Source organism: Nanorana parkeri, unplaced genomic scaffold, assembly GCF_000935625.1.
Source record: "Nanorana parkeri isolate BGI_ZX_2015 unplaced genomic scaffold, ASM93562v1 scaffold71, whole genome shotgun sequence".
In the NCBI taxonomy this organism is placed as follows: Eukaryota; Metazoa; Chordata; class Amphibia; order Anura; family Dicroglossidae; genus Nanorana; species Nanorana parkeri.
Window position 1 is genome coordinate 2,615,273 of NW_017306339.1, and position 11,149 is coordinate 2,626,421.

The following is an 11,149-nucleotide window of genomic DNA, read 5'->3' on the forward strand; positions in this document are numbered from 1 at the left end:
CATATCTAATATATATATATATATATATATATATACACATATATATATATGTATAAAACATTCCCTACCCAGACTAATCCCCAGGTCACAACAATGACATCGGATGATCTGAATGACATTTGCATTCACTGCGCAATCATGAAATGCTCATGTAAGTGAACGCAATGTTATTAACATTTTTGAGAAAAAGTTATCGTGCTCTCGTCGACCCGACCTATCAGAATATTATGCTAACAATTTATACAAACCCGTTTCTCCCCTGTGTGCATCACAATATAACATTGAATGGTGAATAAAGCTCTCCTAAAGTATAAGCATATATTCAAGAAGCCAACTTCCCAGCCAATCAGCATCGAGCCAGCCAAACAGCATGGAGCTGGCTTCCCGACCTGTCAGAAAGCCAGGTAGCTGGTAATGACCCGCCTCCCGACTTCCTAATCGAACGGGAAGCCAGCTCGATGCTGCTTGGCTAGGAAGTCGGCTTCTTGAATATATGTGAATATATGTTTAAGCTTTAGGAGAGCTTTATTCTCCTTTCAATGTTATATTGTGATGCACACAGGGGAGAAACGGGTTTGTATAAATTGCGTTCACTTACATGTAAATAACATTGCGTTCCGTTACATGAGCATTTCATGCTTGCACAGTGAATGCAAATGCCATCCAGATCATCCGACATCATTGTTGTGACTAGGGCCGGCACCCCCACACAAACACACATCAATGGAGAATGGCAACCGGATGGCAGGGTTAGTTTTCATTTTTTTTAATGGTTTCTTTATTTTTTTTACATTTATTATCACTTTTTTTATATTTTTTATTACCTTTTTAAATTTTTATTTATCTTATCGTTTGCATTTTTATTTTCTTATTTTTTTAAACAAAATTCTTATTATTTTATACTTTTTAATCACCTTTTCATTTTTTTTATTTAATTATTACTTATATTTATTTAACACATTTTTTAATCAATTTATCTTTTTTTCACTTAAGTTTATTGCTATCACACAGAAGCTAACAAGCACCTGTGTGACTCTCTTTATTGACCCTGTCACCTCCAATACAGGAGTTCTAGCACACCACTGTGCTGGAACTCCTGTGACAAGTGAAAGAGGAAGAGTACAGCTCTCCCCTCTCACTGTGTACACGGAGTGGCAGGGTTACTTTTAACCCTGCCGCTCTGCTCACCGCATCAGCTGTCAGTGAGGAGACAGACTCGGCGGCGGACCCCGGAAGATGGAGCCAGCGAGGAGAGAGGTAAGTGCAGAGGGCGGGGGCGAAACAATCACCGGCTTCCTTACGCTACATTTAGCCCTGCTTTCCCAAAGCAGGGTGGAGTAGAGGTTGTAGGGTGGAGTAGAGGAGCTGAGCGATTTGCACACAGTGTCTGTGGCTGCTTACAAAATACCTCAATTTTATCTATGATTTGTGAGTAGTATTCCCCTTTTTTTAATAAAGTCTAGTATCCTTTTAAAACCATCTGCACTACGAGTTTCCACTTTTTATTTTATTTGATGCATGGGCCATTCGGATGAACTGTCTGTTTCCAACTCCTGAGACTGCAAGAGAGTCTGTACCTGAGAGGAGGTAATCACTCGGAGGTATTCGGCATCAGGTGCTTCCTCTACCTGTTTTGAATTAGAGGAACAGCGCATACAGACCCTGGTGGGTCTCTGCTAAAGGTGAGGTGCATTCCAGAAGATTTCTCTGTTGATGGTCACAGGAGACTAAGTTTATTCTACATCCAATGTTTTATCTTCTGTTTACTTAATGGACTATTGAAGATCCAGGATCATGGACATTTTTTAACCATTTATTATTTTCACTGGAGTGCAAGTTACACACATGCGTTTTTCTTGTCGGTATTCTTTGCACATTGCATCACATTGATTCACAGTTAATATTTAGTGCATTTGATTTTTCATTATGGGTATTTTGTAGCAATTACTTTTACACTAAGGTGCATGTTATATACATGCGTTTCTTTTTTGTTTTGCACTTTTTACACATTGTATCACATTACTCCAAGGTCAGCATCTACTATATGTGACACTTTGCGGTCTCATTCACACAGCGCGGCTTTTACCATTAATTTCATACGTTATATCTGACCACACAGATTTCAGCTGCTTAACTTGATTAGAGTAGTGGCGCGAGGTTTCACATCATTCACTATGGTATTAAACATGTCATATATATGCAAAACCAAAACAATAAAACAATGAACCAGGAACACTCAGCGTACTCAGCATAAAGTAAACAAACTTAGAGTTATAGAAAGGCATCCACTTGAGGACAGGACGAGGAGAGGGAGGAGGAAGGGGGCTTCGGGTGACGCAGGGTAGGAAGGAAGGGGTGGGCAATCCGGGATAGGCAGGAGAGAGGGAGGGGAGGGGAGGGGGGGCGGGGGGAGGGGGGGAGGTCAGTGCAGAAGGGCGTGCATACCCGTACATCCCAGGGGGGGGTGTGGAGTGACCACTCCTAGGTGTCACCCCGGCATATCACATTAAACCCTCAAAGGGTATCAGATGTCCACCGCCCTCCGGGCACCGGAGACAACACCCAGGATGACCACCAGCTGCGCAGCGGCAGAGGCCGTTAATAAACTTCTGTGCATAACAGACCCAAAAGGGGGAGAGATGTAATCCCACCGCTGCAACTCACCCCCTGGCATTCAGACATGCCAATGAAGGCAACCTCCAGTCAATCCCTCCCCACATTTCACCCCGTCATGCTATAGAAACCAAAGCATAATTTAGATCGATCAACATATGCCCGAGGTGCAGGGGTGAGAAGAGCAGTCCATAGGTCAGAAAACGCCCCTCTCCATCTGTGAAGGTGGGCACCTGGATGTTAGGACGACAGTTCGCCGGGACCTCCATCCCGGAAGGTGCGTGCCCCAGAGTACATCGACAGTATAGCATACACGTCAACCGTCCCCAACCAACACATCAACAGTGACAATAAGCGGATCATAAATTGAGGGGGGGTGGGTGGGGGATGTATCTCCATCTTGCTTGTGGAATGCGGGAAAAGGAAGGCAAAAAAATAGATACAATGACATCACACAGCGTAAGGTGTCCCCGTTATGACACATTCCCCTGAGAGCAATTGGGAAGCCCCGGTGCGCCGGCTAAAAGTTAAGGTTCTTGCGAGTGGTGGAAAAGGGCAAGATACAGGCACTTGGGGCTGCAGTCTGTCAATGAGGAGTACAGCGTGCGGTGGTCAGCCAGGTCTACCAGAGCGGCTGTTGTGGTCAGCCATCAGGCGGCTCAGACAGGAAGGTGGGCTCACATCCGTCCGGGTGTATGGGGCTGTACACCTCACGCATCGGGCTGTGATAAGGGTGCGGCCTCCTGTCGGTGCCTACGACAGCTCAGCTTTCGAGAGTTGACCTCTCTTCTTCAGGTCAGAAGCAGTATTGCAAAATAGCAGTATTGCTTCTGACCTGAAGAAGAGAGGTCAACTATCGAAAGCTTGTCTTTTATATATTTTGTTAGTCCAATAAGGTATCATTGCACACTGCAATACTCCGTTTTTTTTTTACATCTTGTCTACTGGACTTATACGGTTTACCCTGTTCATCATAGTGTTAAAGGAAACTGCAGGCCTAAGTAAAAATGTTTAAATATATGTAATTACTATTGCTGGGTCAATTAGTATTTTTTCCACCTGAACGTATATATTATTTGAACCTTGCTACTTGTGGTTGTTATGGAAATTCACTTGGTTCAACACACAAATCCATGCCGCATTAAGCTGCGCCAAACGCAAAGAATTTCCCCCGTTGTACTACACTCTTTTGTGCAAGGACTGGAAGTATCCCCTTCAGAGTCATGTAGAGTCAGGAGACATGTGTTGCTTGCTTGATAATCCCATGCTTAGAGACAGAGCACAGGTATGTTTATTGTTTTATACCTGCCCAACAGGAAATGGGGCAAGACAGGAAATGGGGCAAGACAGGAAATGGGGCAAGACAGGAAATGGGGCAAGACAGGAAGTGATGTTTACAACCCGCAAAACAGGAAATGATGTCAGACAGGAAGTGTTGTTAACAAACAGAACATATCTCCCATTACCACTGGAGAACTTTATCCAGCATTGCTCAGTGAGCAATGCCACATAACGTTCCTATGATTCTCATGCGCGCTCATTCACAGGGATAACGTTATATTATCTCTAGTGGTTGATCAGGCGCACCAGAGACAACAAACGCACGTTCCTTTCATATACTGCGTTCCAAACAAATGTATCCACGCAAGCCAATAAATCCATGCATTGCACGAGGGGCCCCAGCCGGCGTCCATACATTCGCCAAGAAGACACTGCTCCGCCGCGCATAAGATATCTACTCCAATGGTTTTAACCCCCCAGCGCCTATTTACCTAGACACTGAGAGACTAATGACAAAATATTACAATACACTAAAAACACATCCTAGTAAAATTTCCACAACAGTCCCTCCTCTTTGTCATATGCTCCTCAGTGTCCCTCGATGAATCTCAATCTTCTTCTTTGGAAAAACAGTCCCTCTTGTATCCGGAAAAATCCTCAATCCGTATATGCAAAACAGACAATGGAAAAATAACGCAAAGTCAATGTTTTCCCCGCAAATCTTGACACGCAGACTTTTGGCAACAAAAACGAATCTTGACACGTAGGTTCTGCTCTTCGGGAGGTGACCCAGAGGAGGTGGTGGGTCGCTTCGGTCGTCGGTCGCTTTGGAATACTCCGCATCTGGTCCATGGGTTGGTCTTCAGGGCGTCTCGTCAGCGAAAATGTCGTCATCTGTTCGGGCTTCGGTAACTCGGTCGATTAGACATCAGGAACATCTCACTCCAGCGTATAGAAGGAAATAAAACACCATAAGTACATGTACTCCCATTTCCTTTAGCCCGGATCCAATCGAAAAACTAGAGATCCCCCCAGACCCCCAAAGCTTTAAAAAGATTCCGACCCCCACTAGCTATAGCTCTGCCTCCGCCCTGCTCCTGTCAGTATGGGCCTGAACCTTCTCACACATCTGCTATCCGGGTACAACCGTTCCTTAAACCTATCCCCTTTACAGAAACTGATACTGTAACACATCTGCGGGCCGCCTAACTGCCCGGATACCCATACAGGATTAGCAAGCCAGGCGTTAGAGCTGTAATATTAAACCTATAGCTGATATTATCCTCTAGGAATGCATGTTATCCTCTAGGAATGTGTCTTTAAGTTCTATACACAAATATCTCCCTGTGGCCCTTGCTAGTTTGAGGTGCACTTCCCTCGCTAAAATAAACTAAACAAATAAACAAAACTGATACTCTTCATCCTTTGACGTAGTTGAGCAACTTCTTGCAGTGACCGGCGTGGACCCAGTTATCTCATCCCTCGAACTTCAGAGAGGTTGGCGTCGTCAGCGGTACCTGGAATGTCCCAAGATATCTCGGCTCTAGTCCCGTCCTTGGATGTTTCTTTAGCACGACCCAATCACCTGGTTGACTAGAAAGAACACTGGTTACTGAGCCTGGGTCCGGGAGAGACTCCTGAACCCGGTGGTGGACGTAGGCGATAACCCGTGGGGCTGCCTAGGGGCACCCCTGATGGAATAAAAGGCTACAGCGAGACATTCAGGACATGATGTCTGCAAAAATCTCACCCAACTACCGTCAAAGAAAAGTCGTGATGGTTCTCGACGTGATTCCCTACTAGGTTGGAAAATTGATAGGTTAGAAAGTTGGAAAATTGTCATTTTTCACACCATTATCTCCCCCTTCTCTTCCTCCTCAAAAACAGGAAGAAGAGAAGCTGGATTCAACACGGTGCATCGTCTCCAGGTTACACTCTTGAGTAGAGAGAGAGAGCAGAGTTAATTGCATTGGTGACAATAGAGACATCTGAAAAACTACAACAGATCCAGTGTTGGTGGATCCAGCCTGCTTCAGCAGAGTCAGCCCAGAAAAGAGCCTCTTCCGCTTTGGACACTGGATCACCGATCACGGCTATCCCCCCTCGGACCAGGTCCACAGAATGCGATTCCTCCGGACTAGAACCGCCCTCTGTATGCCCTGCCGATTTACCATTACAGACTCCTGAAGCCATAACTGAGCTACTTTCTTCCTGAGGGTTACCCCAAGCGGTACCCTCAGACATTTATACCATTCTTTAAGGGGTTTCATGGCCTGAACCCCCAAACCCAGACCTCATGTACTGGGAGGCTGTCTGACTGTGGGAGGCCTCATTTTTCCCTACCAAACATGGACGGCCCATTGCCCATGACGATTCGAACCAGCTTTTTACAGTAACTCTGCGTCCAGAGTACCCGTGCACCGACTTTAGGAGCGGTACCGTCCGGTGACTATTCTCACGGTACCAGCTTGCTTCCGGACTCCGATTATTGTACACGGCCCAATGCCAGTCAGCTAGAAACTAAAAACCACGGTGGTATGATAACAGCTATCCGCACCTTAGCAAACCACACACGGTAGAAGTGAATAACTAGTAGCATGGCATGCTGGCTAATCTACATTTATGAATTTGCCTAAATTCACTTGTTATATTGCTAATGGTAACCAAAAGCTACACAGAATCTTCAAACAATAATCTGCTAAATGAATACTGACATTCTGCTATAGTGCTAAAAGTAATCACTGTTAAATGTGTATATATTCTGATAGTCTAACCTTTGTGGTCAAACTTACCATGCTCAAAGAGCTGATGTTTATCTGTCTTTTTCTTGCATTGTGCTCTGTCCTAGTGAATAGGTTTGTCTTCCTCTTCCAAGTATCTTTTATAAGCTCTAATTTATTAACTGGCAAAGACTACCCCCACCCTATCTGACTATATATTGAGTTGAGTTCATGAGGACATCACAGCCAGGGGTCTTATCACATCCACCCCTGCCTCACTGGTGCTGCTTGCTTCCTTACCATCCACTACAATTTGCCATTCCAATTAAGTCTCCACTTACAGCCTGACCATACTTCCCAGCACCCTGTCACCCCTTACAATCCTCTTGTTTTGATCACCCCTATGCCACCCCTCTCAATTTCCTTGCCCAACTCTTCTCTCAGAGCACCTGGGGCACCCAGTTCAATTACAGTCAATTCTCATCTCACACGAAGCATGCCACAGGCAGGGCTCAAACCCACAATCTCATGCTTGTGCCTCATGGCTGCAATTACCCACTAAGCCAGTTAGGACTGTGTGTATGAGGGATTTGTATGACAGGTAGGAGCTGGTGTAAAGGGAAGCAGTTTGGGGTGAACATCCGATAGGTGGGTGGTGTGGAGTTAGAAGTGTGCAGTAATGAAAGAGACCCATCCCTGCTATACTGCTCCCCTCTCACAACATTCCCTGATATAACCTTCCCGGCCACTAGACATGTGCGATTCGTTTCAGAAAAATTAGTTTTTCAGACAAATTTTCGTTATTCTGAGATTCGGATGTATCCGATTTTCCAAATAACAGAAATGATGAATGAAAACGAAGCCAAATTTCCGAAAACAAAATTTCGGACGAAATTCGTTAGCGGTAGTCTGTACGAATTTTCATTTGTGGACAAATTTTTGTTGCAGCAAAGTGACATTAAAAAAAAAAATATATATTTTTTTTAAATGTCACTTTACTGCAGCGAATTGAATATGAAGACGAAACGAACTTCCGTTCACACTACCGCTAACGAATTTAGTCCGAATCCCGAAACAAATTGACTTTCGGACCCGAATCCCGAAAAATGAAATAATGAAAAATCCGAATAAAAACGAAACTAAACACATTTTTTTGCCGGTGCTTATGTCTACCGGCCACCCAAGCTGACTTCCAGCCTACATAATTCTCCCTAGCACACCTATCTGACAGCAACCCTTCACCTCATAACACCCCTGATGAATCCAGCTGCCTCTCCAGTTCTCTCTCAGGTCACCTCCTCTGCTTATTAGCATCAGCTAGTGGGTGGAGCAATAGCCAATAGCAGGCTTTGTATATTTCTGACCCACTGCCCGATGTAAACATTTTGGTGAGCGGTGAGTTGTTGTTTTTTTTTTGTTGGGTATGTGGGTGTCTCTGCATTACTGTTTTACCTGTGAGGACCGGACCGCATGGTCTCGAAACGTCGCTAAGGAGATGTGTGTTATCTCAGTCAATAAACAGCATTGACTTTAATATCATGGAGTGCGAGTGACTACTTTCCTCTATCTGCATTACTGGACAATGTGATCAACACTGATTTTACATTGTGTGATATGTTTTGTTTTTAATTCCAGGTATTGTCAAAAACCTTTTATTTTTTTCAAAATAAAGGGCTTTTTCTACAGTGTGGTATGTTTATTTACTATTTTATTGTTTAATTGATGAATGAGTAGGGGTAACAACTGGCTCTTACTCATTCATCAGGGGAGACGGGATGTGGGTGCCCCTTAATGAAAGGTGATACCCAGATCCCTATAAGCCCCTCTGCCCGCAGACCCCTAAAGGGTTTGGTATAAATTGCCGAAGGGAACTGTGACGGACCGCCTTGTACCCCGACTGGGTACCTCCATCAGAAATCAGCTTCCTCTCCGCTGTAACCTGAATTCCAGTGTCCTCAGCCCAAACCTGCCTAATTATTGGACGGAACCAATATATTAGGACAGAAAGCTAAACTCCTCAAACATCAGACAACACCAATGTTGAAGTGAAAACCAAGAACTACTTTATTGAAGAAAGCACACAGAGTTTATACCTCACAGAATCAGATAAGAGTTCAGTGTGTTGAACAGTTCCCACCCCTAGACAGTCGGGGGCTGCATTGGAATTCCTTAAGCACAGACACTCTTTGAACCTAATGAATGTCCTTAATTAGATAAGAGCTTGATCACCATAAACAATGGCCATTACAGACAGCCTGCTGCCTTCATAAAATTATGTTTAGCAGCGATGGTATCCAAACAAGATGGAAGTCCGGATGGTTCAAATCAAGTCAAATAGTGAACAGCTCTCTCTCTAGATGAAATATTAAACAGGAAAACACACACAGCAAACAAAATTCTCTTGGTAATAAATCTCTGCAGCCCTAGGTCCGTAGTCAGTAGGAAGGAGGATAGCCCTCAGGCTCCTCCAGCAGCCCCAGTGACAGTTCGTCACAGGAACCACTTGATGTTTTTTGTTTGTTTCTGTGGACGGTAAAAAGTTAAATAGAAGACAGTAAACATTCAATGTTTCTTTTCTGCAACATAATAATAATTTTTAACAATTTTAACTTAAGGAAAATGTTTGAATCGTCCGAATCTGAATGCCGGAAAGAATTGACTTTCAGACCCGAATCTTGAAAAACAAAATAAGGAAAAATCCTAAACGAAATTAAATTAACCCAAATTTTTTTTTTGCTACAGGGCTGGCTCTTTTGGTACGACGCAAGGGTTCTAGTGTAGGGATAAAAATTATGAAAAAGGGTTCTACGGTCAGGATGATAAAGAGAAAGTGTTCAACCTTGCCTGGTCCCATTCAAAATCACTATCGGAGCAGACAGGGTGCCATTAAGATGTACTCTGGCTGAGGGTGCAGAATACAATATTGTTATCCACGAAAGCATATAAAGTAGAGGTGCACCGAAATAGAAATTTCAAAACGAAACCGAAATTAAAAAAAAATTCAGGCCAAAACCGAAATTTTTTTTATTGTAATTTTTTTCTAATTTTTTTAATATTTTATTTCTTTTTATAAACTTTTTACCAAAATGGAAATTTGAAAACCGAACCGAAACTGAAATAAAAAAATTGTCAGGCCAAAACTGTAACCGATACCAAAAATGTTTTTTATTTTAATTTTTTCAAATATTTTATTTTAATTTTTTTAAATAAACTTTTTAATTTTTTATATTTATTTTTATTTATTAATTCATTTTTTATTAAATATTTGTATCTTTTATTTTACTTTTAGGGGCTTCGTGGAAATATTAGGGGTCTAAACACAACCCTGATATTTCCCTTTTAAAATAGAAAAAGAGATTGAGGACACAAAGTCCTAAATCTCTTGTTTTGCAGCCCCTGTTATCAATGAACAGGAATCCTCTATACTGAGCACTGCCGGCTGTAACACTTTCTCTCCTCCCCGCTGGATGGGACACAGAGCAGCGCCCAGCGGGGAGGAAAGAAACCAGGGATGCGCCGATGTTAGGATGTGTTTAAATGGTATAGCGCTAACCGTCCTTCATTTGTGAATATATGAGAAATCAAAACGTTAAGATCGAGGTTTGAAGCATACAATTGAAGAGTATATAAACTATATCTCGAAAATTCAATAAAGGATGTATCTCAAAAAATCAATACCATCAATTTAAATACAGTGTGAAAAACGTGTGTAAAGGATATTAATCCATAATAATATCAACCAATCAGTGATGTGTATAAATTGTGTAAAGAATATATATATGTACAAAATATGAAATTATTATTATTAGACCTGTGATAAATTATGAATAAATGTGTCAAGTGTGGATAATTATAATAATAAATAATAAATACAACACTCAATGTGCAACTAATTGTAATTAATAAATATATATATATGTGTATGTGAGTAGTCCAAAATTACTGAGTCTTTTAAAGTCTTTAAAACTCCATAAATGGGGGGGCGTGGCCGAGATGTGAAGCAGAGCGGACGTGTCTGAGGGAGCTCCGCCGCCACACTGAGCTTCATCCGGCTTTAATCCTGCAGACTCGGTTCCTGTTCTTCACACCCGAGCTCCGGTGGATGTCCGGAGCAGGGGGATATGCCCTCTAGGTCTGGCAAGCGAGGTAATACCCCGAAAGGTGGCTGGAGGAGATCACAGCGTGCGGCCTCGTGTCCCGCTGCAGCCATCTTGCCGCCGTCCATTGCTCCCTGTGAGTGCTCACGCCGGACCTTGTGCATGGAGGGAGTAGCTGCAGACGCTGCTGAGGTGGCGCTGGCCCCTCCGGAGCAGCCTGTCTCCCCACCGACCACAAGTAAGGAGAGGGCTGAGACAACAGCTATCCTGGAGGCCATAGAGGGCTGTAAAATCGCCCTCACAGCCAAAATAGACCATCTGGCGGTGGAGTGCACATTGATCAGACATGATCTGGACAAAATTCGTGTGGGCCTCAAGTTCTACAGTTATTATTTTTTGTTTCCAGTTTGCCCCCTTTTTCTTTTTTTCTTTTATCCT